Below are 16,549 nucleotides of genomic sequence, written 5' to 3'. Positions count from 1 at the left end.
CAAGGACAGTTGTGAGTTTAGGGCCTGTCCACATGATCCGGGATCACTTCCCCATCTCAAGAGCCTTCCTTTCATCACATTTGCAGCGTCCCGTCGGCCGTGTAAGGGACCATTCACAGGTTCCAGGGGTCATGACCTGGTGCCTTTAGGGGCCATTCTTCGGCCGATCTCCCATTCCCCTAGTGATTACAAAGTAAAAGGACCAGATATTCTGAGAAGTCCTGGTCTTGTTCATTTAACTGATGGCCACTCTCTCGGTGACCTCTGAACTCATGAGAAATAGGGCACCGTTCAGCTCTCATTTAACAAACCTTCAAGGAGCAAACACTCCAGACTCCCCCTGCCTCTCTCTACCTGGGGTCAAGCAGGTGGCCTCCACTGTTCCCTGAGGATTAAGCTCTTGCTGAAGAAGGGACAGTATCAACCAGGGAGGTGGCCCCAGCTCTGGGCTGCCTGTTGACGTGTTGTCCCAGCATGCCTATTGCATATGACAGCCCGAGTCAGGATGCCTGATACCTGCAGCTAGAAGCATCCTCACGCATGTGGAAGAGGCAGCCAGTTGTGCTGCGGGCCTGCCCTGTGTGCCCTGAGGCTGCTCAGATCCAGGCTCAGCCCCTCTTCCTCCTCAGCTCCCCCTCCCCCATCTGCCATTCCCCAGGCACCCCTTCTGTCCCCACTCCCTTTGCTGGAGCCTTCTGGTTCTCTGTCCTGCAATGTCAGCTCACATGGTGCCTCCTGCATCCTGCTTTCCCAACCTCCCCGGGGAAGGAGCCCCGCATCGAGGCTCACTGACACAACAGAGCCTTTGCTGCGGCCGGGGAGCTGGCTAAGGCCTTTCCAACATGATCAACTATGAAGGAAGTGTTGTTATCACTCCCATTTTACAGATGAGCAGGTGGAGGCTAAACAGCAGACCTGAGGTCTGCCTGGCTCCAAGTTCACACTGGAAATTAACCACCAACCTTGAGGGGCCTCCTTCCTCCAGGCTCAGAATTTAATTCCCCATCCTTGGGGAATTTTTTTTTTTTTTTTTAATGGCTGCACCCACAGCATATGGAAGCTCCTGGGCCAGGGACAGAATCTGAGCCACAGCTGCAACCTATGCCACAGCTGCAGCTGCAGCAACACTGGAATTTTTTTTTTTTTAATAATAATGGTTTTTATTTTTTCCATTATAGCTGATTCACAAACACTGGAACTTTTAACCTACTGTGCCGAGCTGGGGATCGAACCCGCACCTCCACTGCAGTCGGATTCTTAATCCAGTGCACCACAGTGGGACCTCCTTCATGGGGATTCTCTGCCCCTCATCTCCTGCACTCACCCCGGGAACATGATGAACTGTAAAAAGTAAGTTCTCCTTGAGGATGGGGGTGAGGGTGGGGGGTGGGAGCTCCCCAACCCTGCAGTGACCAGAATCTCTTCCTGGCCACCTCTTGATGGGCAAACCTGCAAACAGCAGAACCACAGCTGCGTGTGGAGAGATACACAAAGGCCAGGTGCTTGGAGAGGCAAGTGAGGAGGGGGCCTCAGACCACAGACCTTTTAGCCAAAGTAGAGGCTTCCACTCGTAGCAACAAAAAATCCTGTCTAATTTCCGCCAGGGTATAGACACCACATCTATAGCGACATTTCGTTCAATCTGGCATCAGCTACGATCCCACTGAGCGCTTTCTGGGAGCAGAGACCTCTGCTGGACGCTGTGCCCTTGACTTGCTGGACTGCAGCTTTGTGAGAGAGAGGGGGAGCCTGACTTCCAGAGACGGTAGGTGAATTGCCCAAGATCATGGTGCTGGGAGAGGCAGAGGCAGAATTAGCACTCAGGCCTTCTGGTCCCGACTAGAGCACTTGGTACTGTACACTGCCACCCACGGCTGCCCCAGCCTCAGTAAGGAGGTGGGGGACAGGAGGAGAAGGGGGTATGGGGAGAAGTCCTGGATGCCAGGGCCTGCTCTGCCTAGTCCCAGAGAGGTGACCCCAGACCAGAAGGGTTTTCACGTTTCTGAAATGGCCTTGGTTTACTCATCTGTCAAATGGGCACAGTAGTGGTGTCCCCTCCCAAAGTAGTTGTAGGAATGGCAGAACCTGCTTGTGGCCTGTGCCCTCTGCCTGGGAAGTTCCTCTCTGTCTCTTCAGGGGACCAGCTGCTTCTCATCCTTTCCGTCTCAGCTCGAATGCCCCCTCCTCAAGGAAGCCCTCCCTGACCATCCCTGCCTAGAGTAGCGACCCCTCACCTGCTGCCTTGCCCACTGCTGGCTGTCACTCTCGTTACCTTGCTTTTCATCCCCAGCCCTAGTCACTGGCTATGTCATTCATTTATCATCTGTCTTCTCTTCTCTAGCAGACTGGGAGCTCCATGAGGGCAAGCGCCCCCCCCACCCCCACCCCCGCCGCCCCAGTGGTGTATCCCCAGGGTGCCTGGCAAGCAGAGGGGCTCCATCGATGCTTGTTGAAGTGGCAAATAATAAATGATGCATGGGATAAGAGATGACATCATGTAAAAAGCTTAGCCCAGCGCCCGCTACAGAGCAGCTGCTCAGTGAATCCCGGCAAATGTTCTTACTACAAAACAAACACGGACTCACATTTTGAGCCTGTCTACACAGAACACAGTGACCTTTGGATGGGTCGCTCTCCTAGCCGTACTGCTTGGAAGAGAGCACAGGGTGGGGTCATCGCCCCTCCCTGCCTGGAGCAGGGCTTTGAGCACTGTTACTGGTGGTTGTGGGAACAGAACCGGAAGGGCTGCAGCGGCTCCGTGCCAGCTGGGGGTGGGCAGGCTGGGGTGCAGGCCGAGTAGGTGCTCAGGGGACCTTTGAAGTCCTGAGACACCCTGGTCCCCATCCCAGCGGGGGCTCATCCATCCTTCCAGCCAATCTCTCCCCAGTTCCTACCCAGCGCCTCCAAGGACATTTCTTTATAGTTTGTCTAATGTCAGGGTCCTGGGCTAGAGGTCAAGGCTATTATCTCCAGGACTTAGCACACACAGTAGGTCTCAGTAAATATTTGTTGAATAGATTAGTTAAGACGCATGGGAAGCATCTCTGGGGCTGTGGTTTTTAACCTTTTCTGAATTACTCTTTTGAAAAATTCACGACATCTTTGGACCCCCACGCCCACTCTCGCCCCGCGGTGCACTCCAAGTGGGACATAGAACTTCCTAGATTTCACGGGTCCCTCCACCCCAAGGTCATGCATAAAGCTCAGCTTAAGATCTTCGTCTCTGGAGGCGGGGGCCGGTCCTGAGATCCCAGGGAGACGATGGGGAAGATGTTACCCAGAAGCGCCGCGGCGCCCAACCGCACCCCCCCCCGCCCCCGGCGGGCGCAGTGGGCTGGCGGAGATCGGGGGGCAGTGAGCCGCTTTTCTTGGACTTTCTGCTGTCCAGGAGAAGGAGAGCAAGCGAGTACCAGGCAATCTGGCAGGAGGGGGAGAGTGCGGAAAACACGCGGCCGGGAGGAGACGGAAAAAGAGAGGAGAGGACGGGAGAATCGGGGAGGAGAGGGGGCGTGATGGAGAGGCTCAGCCCCGCGGAGCCGGGAGGGGGAACAAAGAGCCGGCGCGCAGCGGGCGAGGCGCGGAGGCGCCGGGAGGGAGCGGGCCGAGGCCGGCCGGCCGCCCGGGCTGTCTGATTTTCTGTCAGCCGCCGCTGATTAACGGGCCGCCTTCCAGCTCCGAGCGCGCCGCGCCGCGTTCCTGGCAACGGGGCGCGCAGCTTCCTGGCGGAGGCGGGGCCTGCTGAAAGGTTACATTTGCACAAAGTGCCTCGGCGCGGCGGCCCGGAGGGGCTGCGGGGGGCGGGGGACGGCGCGGGGCGGCGGGCGAGCCGGGCGGGGAGAGGGAAAAGGCTGCGGCGGGCGGCGCTGCCTGGGTAATGGAAAAATTCCTCTGGGGGCCGCGCAGGAAAATATCAGGTTACGCGCCGGCGGCACACACAGCTTCTCCGAGGGGCGCGGGGATCGGCTCCCCGGTGCGCCCTGCGCTCTAGCCCGAGCGCCCCCCAACCTGGGCATCCCAGCTGGTGCGCTCTAGCCTGTGCGCCCGAGCGTGCGCCCCAGCCTGTGCGCCCCAGCCGTGCTCTCTGGGGCGTCGCGTTGCCGTCTAAAGTCCTTCTCTGCCTCCGAAGGCAGGTGAAACAGCCTCAATTTTCCAAGTCTTTTTTTTTTTTTTTTTGTCTTTTTGTCGGGCCGCACCTGAGGCATATGGAGGTTCCCAGGCTAGGGGTCTAATCAGAGCTGTAGCTGCTGGCCTACGCCACAGCAACTTGGGGTCTGAGCTGTGTCTGTGACCTATACCACAGCTCACAGCAACGCCAGATCTTAAACCCACTGAGGCAGGCCAGGGATGGAACCCACAACCTCATGGTTCCTAGTCGGATTCGTTAACCACTGAGCCACAATGGGAACTCCGATTTTCCAAATCTTGATGTCCCGGCCTCCCTGCTGGCTGTCCCCCTCTCCGCCAGAAGGCTGATGGATGGCTGGGGCCAGGCCCTGAAGTGAGGGCTGACCGGATCTGTTGCGTTTGCAGTGACTTGGAAACGGGTCTGGCCACTTGCATCCGCCTTCCCTCGTGGCTTCCTGGATCTGCTCAGTTCTCAAAGAACTGGGATGTAGCTCCCGGGCCCATTCGCTTGGTATAAGCAGTGCCCCCTTGCTTTGCATTACTCTTCTGCTCCCAGACCATCTGCGTCTCCCTATTACCGCCTCTGCATCCTAGTTGCCACCCTTGGGTCCTGTCCAACATTGGGGGTGGGGTGTGATGTCAAAAGTCTCCAACACCAGGGGTCCCCCCAGTCTGGTTGTGCCTGGAGATTGAAGGGTTTCTGACCAGACACCCATCCACCTTGTGAGAGGCCCATACGCTCACTCTCTTTCTTTCATTGAACTGGTTCTCTCAGTAGATGCTGTATTCATTTGGTGTCAGCCAGTTATCAACCAGATTCTGGGCCTTGCCCTGGGTGGTGGAGGAAGCCTGGCCTGCACCAGAAGTAGCCCCAGCCCTCAAGGAATTCAGGCCCTGGCAGGCAGTGTGAGGGTTGCCCAGTAAGGTTAAATCTGGAATCCGGTAGATTTGAGTTTAAATTCTGCTCCTCCACTTCCTGGCCGTGTATGTTCTTGGGCAGGTTACTCTCAGAACCTCACTTTGCCCAGGTGTCAAATGGGAATAGAATAGCAGTAAGAGCCACTTCCTGGGGCTTGGCTGGGCAGATTTAAGGAGGCAACACCAGTAGATCTTGGCATGTTACACAGCAGCACTCAGTGAGACATTTTATTACTGTTGGGGCTATAGGGGAGTCCACCCATAGCTAGAGCCCAGTGCATTGGCAGAAGCCTAAGCAAAGGTTCAGAAGGCAGGGTGATCTGGGGTGGGGGTGGTGGGCGTGTCTTGGCACTCCAGGTGGGCACACCTCTACAGGTCCAGGCGTGACTTCCCCAAGGCACAGGGACACCTGGGACCAACCAAGATCAAGGCTGCAGTTCTCCCTTAACTAGCTGTGGTGGAGCTAGGCCACTTGGCTTAGGGGGCTGTGACTCTGGAGGGCATCTTCTGTCACCCAGCTGGAATAGGGTTTTCTCTGAACCAGCAAAGCAGGGGGCAGGCCCTGCTGCTGCCTCCCAGGGAGCCCTGGCCTCTGTGAGCCCCTGCAGGGACAGACCATGGAGGGAGGGCAGACCAGGGAGGGAAGGAGGCCTATCAGGCAAGTTCCCTCCAGAAATTCATCAGGTCCTTGCAGTAGCTTGCGGCCTGTGGGATCCTGGGCGTCTCAGAAAATGGTCCAAGGGCAAGCGGGGCAGGGAAGGGGAGGGGTCAAGAACATCTCGTGCTTGCTGCTCCCTGGTGGCACTCCCCACGGCCTCAAGAACTGGTCTGGTGGCGTTCCCGTCGTGGCGCAGTGGTTAACGAATCCGACTAGGAACCATGAGGTTGCGGGTTCGGTCCCTGGCCTCGCTCAGTGGGTTAACGATCCGGCGTTGCCAGGAGCTGTGGTGTAGGTCGCAGACGCGGCTCGGATCCCGCGTTGCTGTGGCTCTGGCGTAGGCCGGTGGCTACAGCTCTGATTTGATCCCTAGCCTGGAACCTCCATATGCCACGGGAGCGGCCCAAGAAATAGCAAAAAGACAAAAAAAAAAAAAAAAGATTGATCCTAAAGGGCATTTTGGGGGTCAAAAATTTAAAAAGAAAAAAGAACTGGTCTGCAATCAGAGGGGGTTTCAGCTCTGTCTCCAAGCTGGTGACTTGCTCCGGGCCAGTGTGGTTGCCTTGACCCCTGGAGCTCTCAGCCAACCACAAAGTGACAGCTGGCATTGACCGGGCACTTAGCCTCTGCTCTGAGCTCACAGATCTGGTCTCCCGGCCATCCTAGGAAGTAGGTATCTGTTAAGATTGTTTTTTCACAGATGAGGAGACTGAAGGTCAGAGAGTTTAAGCTACTTGTCATGTCGTCAGTCATTGTGCTGGCCGGAGCCCAAAGCCAGCCTTGCCAGACCCCAGAGTCCGAACTCTTTTTTTTTTTTTTGTCTTTTGGCCTTTTCTAGGGCAGCTTCCGCAGCATGTGGAGGTTCCCAGGCTAGGAGTCGAATCGGAGCTGTAGCCGCCGGCCTGCACCAGAGCCACAGCAACATGGGATCCGAGCCGCGTCTGCGACCTACACCACAGCTCATGGCAACGCCAGATCCTTAACCCACTGAGCGAGGCCAGGGATTGAACCTGCAACCTCCTGGTTCCTAGTCGGATTCGTTAACCACTGAGCCACGATGGGAACTCCTGAACTCTTCGTACTGCGTGCCCTGAGCCACCTCTGTGATGGACCCAATGGACCAGCAGCAAGACATATGTTGGGGTGCACAGCCATTCCAGCTGACTGGCTGCCTCTGGTAATGTGCTCATTTCATGGATGCGCTATCAGGGGCTTTGCTTTGGTGACTTGCCCAAGGCCGCATGGCTAAGAAGTGGGGACCCCAAAAAACAAAGACCAAAATAAAACAAAAGCCAAGTCCTAGCCTATTAGAGCTTGAAGGAGTCTGAGAGCTCTTTCATCCAAAGCTCCCTTTCCTGACCGGAAGCCTGCAGCCCCCAAAGGGTCAGGGCCCGGCCACCTGCTGAAATTCTTTCTCAGTCATCTCGGGCTTGCACCCCTGCATGAGTTCCATGGAGCTTCTGAGAGAAACTGGAAGATAGATTGGAGAGAACAACAATTAAATAAAAGGTCCAAGTGGTCATCCAGAGGCCCACGAGAGAAGTCCTTCTGCCAAAGTCTCTTGCTGGAATTTCCCAAGATGGGAGAGGCGGCAGGGGAGAGGCACCGAATGCCTCCGTCAGCCAAGGTCACAGCCTGTCTTCCGGGTCCTCCCACGTCCCAGAGCTGACTTGCCCTCCCTGGCCCTATGGAGGGTACAGGGGGGCAGGGCAGGGGAATGGAGGGGTTCGGGGTCCTTGGCAATGAGGGCTTCCACTGCTGTCCCAGCTCATTAGGAGTCCCCGGATACCCGTACCCTTTCTCCCTCCATTCTCTCCATCCCTCCCTTTGCTCCAGCAGCCACGAGAGGCTCAGCAGAAGTCCCTGAAGCCACCGCGTCTCAGTTTTGCCCTTGAACAACGGGAGTGCCAATCACCTTTCTAGGTTTTTCAGCCTGAGAAGCTGGGCGACTAATCTGCTGTAACCTTGACGTTGAGAGGTTGTTCTGATGACGCGGGTATACATTCTGCACTCATGCTTTCTGCTGAGATTTATTAGGCTCCTAGTTGGTGCAAGCAGCCCTGCGCCAGAGTCTGGGGTGCAGCTGGGAGTGAAAGAAACGTGCCTGCCCTCATGGAGTTCCCGGGGCCAAGGTCTAGTTCTCAGTCTACGAGTCAAATGTTACCAGTCTTGAGAGCCTCATTCACGCAAGAGTGGTTCTGTCAGACCCGTGATATTTCTGGAAGGAGGAAGGAGGAAAGAAGGGGTGTGGAGAGAGGTGGGGGTCACACGAAGGCACTAATGTTCGTGTATACGTTCAGCAACATTAACCTTCTGGGGTCTTTCACAGTTATCAGTATGAATGCCTTAAAAATACCACTGCCGGAGTTCCCGTCATGGCGCAGGGGTTGACGAACCCAACTAGGAACCATGAGGTTGCGGGTTCGATTCCTGGCCTCACTCAGTGGGTTAGGATCTGGCATTGCTGTGAGCTATGGTGTAGGTCACAGATGTGGCTCGGATCCCGTGTTGCTGTGGCTCTGGTGTAGGCCAGGGGCTGTAGCTCCAATTCAACCCCTAGCCTGGGAATCTCCATATGCCATGTGTGCGGCCCTAAAAAGACAAAAAACAAAAAACAAAAAAGCAAAACAAACCAACTGCTGAAAAGCACCTCCAGTGCTCCGTGAACACGCATTAAGCCCTAATTAAATAGTTATCAACTGAAAATATATTTATTGCATACATTCAGCTGGCTACTGGTTTGCTGATTGTGACTTAACCCCCGCTGTCATTGTGTTTGAACTTCATGGCCCAAGGGCATTAGAAAATCAGGTTCATCTCTGGCAATGTGCCTGGACCACTCTGCTGGGGATGCTGCCTTCCGGGGTCATCAATTCTAAGGACTCTGCATGGGCCCTCCATTCTTGTCCATTCTCTGTCCCTTGGCTTCTTTTTATGCTGAGAGGTTACTAAGATGGAACATGCCTGCCAGACTCCTCTAGAAGGAAAGTTCTAGGTCAGCAGTAGCCAGGTCACCACCCCTGCAGGATGAATCTTTCCCCTTACACTTCTTCTTTGAAAAGTGAGTGGGTCCCTAAGGCCCCTTTATTTATTTATTTTATTTTTATTTATTTATTATTATTTTGCTTCTTATGGCCACATGTGTGGCATATGGAAGTTCTCAGGCTAGGGGTCACATCAGAGCTGCAGCTGTCCACCTTTCAGCCACAGCAACGTGGGATCCTTAACCCACTGAGAGAGGCCAGGGGTCGAACCTGCATCTTCATGGATACTAAAGTCCCTTTAAACTCTGAATTTAGTAATCCTCTGAAGGGTTGGTCTGAAGTTTAGAGCATCTCCACTTCTCTGCCTCTTGAAGAAAGCACTGCTTGGCCAAGTTCGATGATGGCTTTGGGGTGGGGCTGAAGGGAATCCATATCCTGAACAAGAGCCTGCTATGTGTCAGGCAGGAGCTGAGCCATCCGTGAACTGAAATTCCTCCTCCGCATTTCCCGGGGCACAGGAGTGATGGAATAGGGTGCCTGGCGTGGAGATCCGAGATCCCCTGGACATCCCTGAGCAGAACAGCAGGCAGGAGCAGCAGACCCCACTCCAGGATTGAGATGATGTGGCAACCAAAAAAGGGAAGAAGTAAACAGGACCAACTGATAGTGAGGGACCCTGTGGAGGAGTTTGAAAAGCAGAGAGAGAAGAAACGTTTGTTTTTTGCAGTAGCCACAAGTGTGACATTTTGAAGAGTGTATGGGGAGTCCTAGGACTGGGTGAGACTTGATGCCACACCTACATTATTTGTTGTGGCTTCCATGTCTTGAAATTTACTGGGACGTGTGGTACCTCTGCTTGTATTTGGGTTACATCGATGACAGAAACTCAGCTGCATTTGCTTAGGAAAAAAGGGGAGTTTATGAGCTCACACGTGAAACCAAAGAGTGACAAGGGCAGGAACGGAGTAGACATCAGTGAGGTCCAGAGCTCTAGCTGCTTCTTTCTGCCTCCGAGGAGCAGCCCAGTCTCATTCCTCTCTGCTGTACGTGTTCTTTCTTTCAGGAGGTGGAGAGTGGAGAAGGGCGATTTAAAATACTGACTTCTTTTCTTTAATGGTCATTGATGGATTTAGTGTTTTCTTCTTCTTCAGTAAATTTTAATCAACTATATTTTTCTGTAAATTCTCTTTCATATATTTTCATACGTAGTGGCATAAAGCTGCTCATAGTATTTGCTTATGAGCCTTAAAACTTCCACTATATCTATAGATTCATCCTATTCAACCTTTTTTTTCAATTATTATTATTTTTTTGCTGTGCCTCATGTATGTGGAAGTTCCCAGGCCAGGGATAGAACCCACACAACTGTTGCAGCTTGTGGCAACCCTGGATCCTTAGGCCACAAGGGAACTTCCTTCCTTTCATTCTTAATATTAGATATTTGTGCCTTTTTTCATCTTTCCTTGATTAATCTTGCTAGATGTTGGTCTATTTTATTGTCTGAAATTTTCAGAGTCAGGTTTTAGCTTTGTTGCTCATTCCTGTGATTATTGATTTCCTTTTCACTTATGCTTTTATCTTTACTGTTTGCTTCCTTCAGCTTTTTTTTTAAGCTTCTTTAGTTAGTTGAAAGCTTCACTCATGTATGTTTTAAGTCATTTTTGTTTTAGAGTAAATGCACTTAAGACTATATATTTCTCTGCAAACATCATTTTAGTTCCATTCTATAAGTTTTGTTTTATATTCATCTCTTTATCCTCAGTACAAATTTTTCATAATTCCCATTGTGGTTTCTGTTGATGTCCTTGAAGGAGCTCAGTAAATAACTTCTCTTTCCTCTCCTGGATTCTAGAGTTCTATACAGAGAGACAGGCTAAAGGGTAGGGATGGGGGGTGTTTACCTGATGAAGATAAGGTTGGAGGGTGAGGGTAGATGAGACAGCTAAGTGAATTTCTTAACACTGGGGATTTGGCAACCTTAACCCCTGGTCACTGGGATGCTGTGGGTGGTGGATGCAGGACAGAGAATGACCGCTGCCTATAGGCAGCTCACTCCCAAGAAGAGAAAGGAAGTTGGTGAATCAAGCAGCCGCTATTATTTTCCTTGGGGCAGAGAGAGGCTGGGAGTGCCACACTGATTTGGCTCCCTCCGGAAAGAAGGAAACATCAGGGATAGGAAAGAAATGTTCCTACAACAACGTCCTGTTGAACCCATGAGAGAGGAGTGTGTTTTCACTTTTCAAAGATACAGCTGTTATTGTTTTTAATCGGCCTTTGCTTCTATTTTGGCTGCGTTGTGGGTAGAGAATGTGGCCTGCTTTACGTCCACTACAAAATTTGTGTAGGCTTTCATTACGACCCAACACAAGGATGGTTTTTATAAATGTTCCTGTGTTTGTGACAACCGTGAACTCATTCCCTTTGTGAATTCCTTGATTTTTTCGAAGTAATTCTTCCAGTGTTTGCTTCACTTATTTCAAGGCTGGTAGTTAGGTCTAAAAATCTTATTATTGGTGGATCTTCTTGGTGAATCGTTACCTATCCCATCATGTTCCTTTGTATCTCCATTAATATTTCTTGGCCTCAGGTGTATTTTGCTTGATATTAACAGAGTCTGTGTCAGCTTTCTTTTGGTTAGTATTTGCCTAGTGCACCTTTTTCTGTTATTTTATCAGCTTTTCCCTTTTCTTTTGCTTTAGAGTATTTCTCCTAACCAGCGTGCTATCCTATTTTGTTTTGTTTGTTTTGATCCAATAAGACATTCTCTGTCTTCAAAGAGACAAATGAAATCAATTTACATTTATACTGACTGTTGGTATATTTAGACTGACTTCTACCATTTTGTTTTGTTCTCTTTACCCTACCTTTTAAAATGATTCTCGTGTTCTGGCATCTGGTAAATTTACATTTGTCTTTAGTCACCTCTTTTCTTTCATAACTTCCAAATTATAGATGTATTTCTATTGTTTAACTGGTTGCCCTTCAATTTTTAACATTGACACCTAGATATATATTTTTCCAATAATGTCCAAAGCAGTGCTAGCCCATAAAAACATGAGTCATCTGTGTTATTTTATATTTTTTTAGTAGCCACATTAAAAAGTAAAAAGAAACAGGTAAAATTAATCTTAATAATATGCTTTATTTAACATCATAGAGCAAAAAGATTATTGTAAGATGGAATCAATATAAAATTACTAATGGAATTGTTTGTATTTTCTGTGCTAAATCTTGAAATCTGGTATGGATTTTACACTTAACAGCATACCTCATTTTGGGCCAGTCACACTTCACATACTCAATAGCCGCATTTGGCTTGTGACTGGATTACACAGCACAAAGTTGTTCAGCAGCTCTGTATGCCTTCAGGAGAAGAAGACAGGCACTTGAGGATTTTTCTAGTATCCTCTGAATTCCTTCTCCTCTTTTCCTTGTTATTTTGTTCTTTTTCCTATCAGTTTTATTGAGATATGATCTACATATAATACATGTATAATTTTGGTGAGTTTCGAAAAGTGAATATACCCACACAACCACTATCAGAATGAAGGTAGCAACCAACTGATTTGCCTTCTTTCAGAAGTCACATCAGAACTGCAGCTGCTGGCCTACACCACAGCCACAGCAATGCCAGATCTGAACTCTTCTACTTGGACATATTTTTTTAATTTAATTTTATTCTTTAAGGTGAAAATTTAATTAGGATTATATTATTGTCAGTGGTTGTGGTGGGGTTGCTGGTTGTCCTTCAATATCTGTTCTGTCCTTTTGCAAAGTAAGATAACTTTCATCTGGGTAGATGGCCATCTTGACTACACTTCCCAGCCATCCTTGGAGCTTGCTGTGGCCAATGGGATGCAAGTGGAGGTGATATCTGTGCAACTTACAGATCCTGCTCTTTAAAGGAAACAGCGTGCCTCTCCCTTTCCCTGTTTCTGCTAATGGGAAGGTAGACGCAGTGAAGAGCCATCTTGAACTCTGCAGACGAGAGCAACACTGCAGGAGTCATGAAGCAACAAAACAAAATGTAAGGAGCCTGAGGCTCAGACACTTGGAACTATTATATGAGCTATTTATGCCCTGACTGCTACTTAGGGAGAAACACATTTCTATCTTTGTGAGTCACTAGAATTTTGGACCGTAGTCAGATCAGCCAAACCTATGTCCTAATATGATAATTGGATTGGCCAATATCATTTACTAACATTCATTATTGCTTCTTGTTACTCCTTCCTTTTTGGTTTATATTTCCTCTTGGAAGAAAACATCTCTTAGGAGTTTTTTCATCAAAAGTTTGGGGGATGAAATATTCATTTTGTTTAGTGATAGTTTAGCTAGGTATATTATTCTAAGTTAGTCATTAGTTTTCCTCAACACCCTGAATACCTGAAGGTAGTAATGCATTGTTTTCTTCCCTCTTTTATGGTTGAGAGGTGTCATTTTCAGTATATTTATCATTTCTTTGTGGGTAACCTTTCTATCATTTTTTGGTGGGTAATCCCCTTCAGGGTTGATTTTAAGTATTTTTCTCTTCATTTTTTTTACAGCCTTTATTTTTATGTATTTTTTTTTCCTTTTTAGGGCCACACCTGCAGCATATGGAAGGTCCCAGGATAGGGGCTGAATTGGAGCTGCATCTTCTGGCCTACACCACAGCCACAGCAGCTTGGAATCTGAACTGCATCTGTGACCTATGCTGTAGCTTGAGGCAATGCTGGATCCTTAACCCCCTGAACAAGGCCAGGAATTAAACCAGCATCCTCATGGATACTAGTCAGGTTCTTAACCCACTGAGCCACAATGGGAGCTCCCTCCCTTCACCTTTGATATTCTGAATGTCTCTAGGCGGAATTTTTATTTTTATTTATTTAGCATGGCATTTTTTAGGCTTTTTTTTTTTTATCTTGAGAACGCATGTATTTTTTCCCTTTTTTTGGGGGGGGTGTCTTTTTGCCTTTTCTAGGGCAACTCCAGAGGCATATGGAGGTTCCCAGGCTAGGGGTCCAGTCGAAGCCACAGCCACTGGCCTACACCAGAGCTGCAGCAATGCGGGATCCAAGCTGCATCTGTGACCTACACCACAGCCCATGGCAATACCAGATCCCTAACCCACTGAGCAATGCCAGGGATCAAACCTGCAACCTCATTGTTCCAGTCAGCCACTGAGCCATGTGGGGAACTCCCCCCACCTTTTTTTTGAGGGGGGCATACTGCTCCCTTGGCATGCAGGCGTACTGCTCCCTTGGCATGCAAAATTCCCAGCCCAGGGATCAAACTTGAGCCATGGCAGTGATAACAGTGGGTCCTTACCAACTAGGCCACAAGGGAACTCCTTTTGTTTTTGAGTGTTTTCAATTCTTGAAAATTCCCAGCTACTATCTCTTTCACTATTATTCTCTTGTCATTCCTTCTATATCATACTTTTGAAATTTTCCATTATATGTATACATGATCTTCTAATATTATCTTCCATTTCTCTTAACTTTTCTCTCATGTTTTCCATCACTTTTTCTATTTTGCTTCCTAAATGAATTCTTCAGTGCTATCTTTCTATTATCCAGCTCTTTCTTTGTGTCTAGTTTACAGTTTATTCCATTTTTTTTTGAGCTACTATGTCAGTGACTATACATTTTTATACCCATTTATTCTTGATTCATATCTTTTTTTTTGTATCATGGGTTTTTTTTGTTGTTGTTGTTGTTCTTTCCCTTATCTATTTGAGGGGCTTAAGCATGTCTATTTAAAAGTATTTCTGGAGTTCCTGTGGTGGCGCAGTGGTTAACGAATCCGACTAGGAACCATGAGGTTGCGGGTTCGATCCCTGCCCTTGCTCAGTGGGTTAAGGATCCAGCGTTGCTGTGAGCTGTGGTGTAGGTCGTAGGCTCAGCTCGGATCCCGCGTTGCTGTGGCTCTGGCGTAGGCCGGTGGCTACAGCTCCGATTCAACCCCTAGCCTGGGAACCTCCATATGCCGCAGGAGCAGCCCAAGAAATGGCAAAAAGACAAAAAACAAAAACAAAACAAACAAACAAACAAAAAAATAAAAGTATTTCTAGGAGTTCCTGTTGTGGCTCAGTGGAAATGAATCTGACTAGGATCCGTGAGGATACAGGTTTAATCCCTGGCCTTGCTCAGTGGGTTCAGATCCAGTGTTGCCATGAGCTGTGGTGTAGGTCACGATGCAGCTCAGATCTGGCATTGCTGTGGCTGTGGTGTAGGCCAGTGGCTACAGCTCTGATTCATCCCCTAGCCTGGGAACCTCCATATGCCATAGGTGCAGCCCTAAAAAGACTAAATAGATAAATAAACAAACAAATAAATAAAAGCATTTCTGGAGTTCCTTTTGTGGCTCCATGGGTTAAGAACCTGACTAGTGTCCACGAGGATTTGGGTTCAATCCCTGGCCTTGTTCAGTGGGTTAAGGATCTGGCATTGCTGCATCTGCATCGTAGGTTGCAGATGCAGGTTGGATCCTGAGTTGCTGTGGCCATGGTGTAAATTGGCAGCTGCAGTTCTGATTCAGTCCTTGGCCTGGAAACTTCCCTATGCTGCAGGTGTAGCCATAAAAAGAAAATAAATAAATGAAAGCATTTCTAAGAAGGTTTTATTTTTTGAATCTCAGCAGTAATGAATTCACCTCCTGATTGAATTTGAAAGTGACTGCTTCCCCAGTCAAGCCTTCAGATGAAAGCACAGACTAGTTGACACTTTGCAACCATGTGAGACCCTAGTCAGAAGAAGCTAACCCCTGACTGGACTTCTGACCTGCAGAAATCATGAGAAAATAAACGTGTGTTGTTTTAACTCGTTAGATTTGGAATCCTTTGTTTGAAGATTAGAGGACTAATTAATTATACATGTCCCTATATTTGATTTTTAGCTTATGATGTTCTGTCTTTAGTATGAGTGAAGCTCTTGGAACTTATGTACAATGAATGGGATAATCCACCAAGATATGAATAGTGATTATGTATGGATGGGAGAACATGGATTATTTTATCCTCCTCTGTACTTTTTATTGTACCAAATTTTTAAATATGATATCTATATAAAACAGCCCAACCATTCATTTAAAATAAACATTTTGTTAAAAAAAATAATAGCATACTCACAGAAAATGGGCACACATCTTCAACGTTCAGTTTGGTGAATTTTTACGAAGTGAACACATCTATGTAATTTCCATCCAGACAAGAATTAGATACTAGCAGCATCCCAGAAGCCTCCCCTCTTGTCTTCTCAGTCATTAACTCCAAAAAGATAATCATGAATTTGACTTGTATCAGCATAGGTAAGTTTTGCTTGTTTTTTTGATTTGTTTGTTTGTTTGTTTTGTGTATGCATTTTTAGGGCTGCACCCCCATGATGGGAACTCCAAGTTTTGCTTGTTTTTGAACTTTTTTTTTTTGCCTTTTTTTCTTTTTAGGGCTGCACCTGCGGCATATGGTGGTTCCCAGGCTAGGGGTCCAATGGGAGCTGTAGCCGCCAGCACAAGCCACAGCCACAGCAACACCAGATCCGAGCCACGTCTGTGACCTACACCACAGCTCACAGCATCGCTGGATCCTTAACCCACTGAGTGAGGCCAGGGATCAAACCCGCAACCTCATGGTTCCTAGTCAGATTCATTTCTGCTGCACCACAGTGGGGACTCCTTGTTTCTGAACGTTTTATAAGTGGAATCATTGAGTCTATTTGTTTCTGACCTCTAATGGTTTGACTTGCATTTTCTTGACAATTAATTATATTGAGCACCTTTTCAAATAGTTATTGGTCAGTTGGATATCCTCTTTTTTTGATGTCCCTATGCAAGTCTTTTGCCCATTTTCTAAATGAAGCTGCCTTTTTCCACATTACTTTGTAGA

At 48.5% G+C, this 16,549-nt stretch overlaps 1 long non-coding RNA gene across 1 annotated transcript; it reads left to right on the top strand.

Moving 5' to 3' along the window:
* Positions 1–1,233: 1,233 nt before the first annotated feature.
* LOC125121411 (uncharacterized) lies at positions 1,234–16,021 on the top strand. The gene is made up of 3 exons (XR_007133453.1): positions 1,234–1,350; positions 1,605–1,765; positions 15,307–16,021. It is a non-coding gene; the product is annotated as an uncharacterized LOC125121411 (long non-coding RNA).
* The last annotated feature ends 528 nt before the right edge of the window (positions 16,022–16,549 follow it).

This window comes from Phacochoerus africanus, chromosome 2, assembly GCF_016906955.1.
Source record: "Phacochoerus africanus isolate WHEZ1 chromosome 2, ROS_Pafr_v1, whole genome shotgun sequence".
Taxonomy (NCBI): domain Eukaryota; kingdom Metazoa; phylum Chordata; class Mammalia; order Artiodactyla; family Suidae; genus Phacochoerus; species Phacochoerus africanus.
The sequence above is the reverse complement of the archived record's forward strand: the minus strand, read 5'-3'. Positions and strand labels throughout refer to the sequence as shown.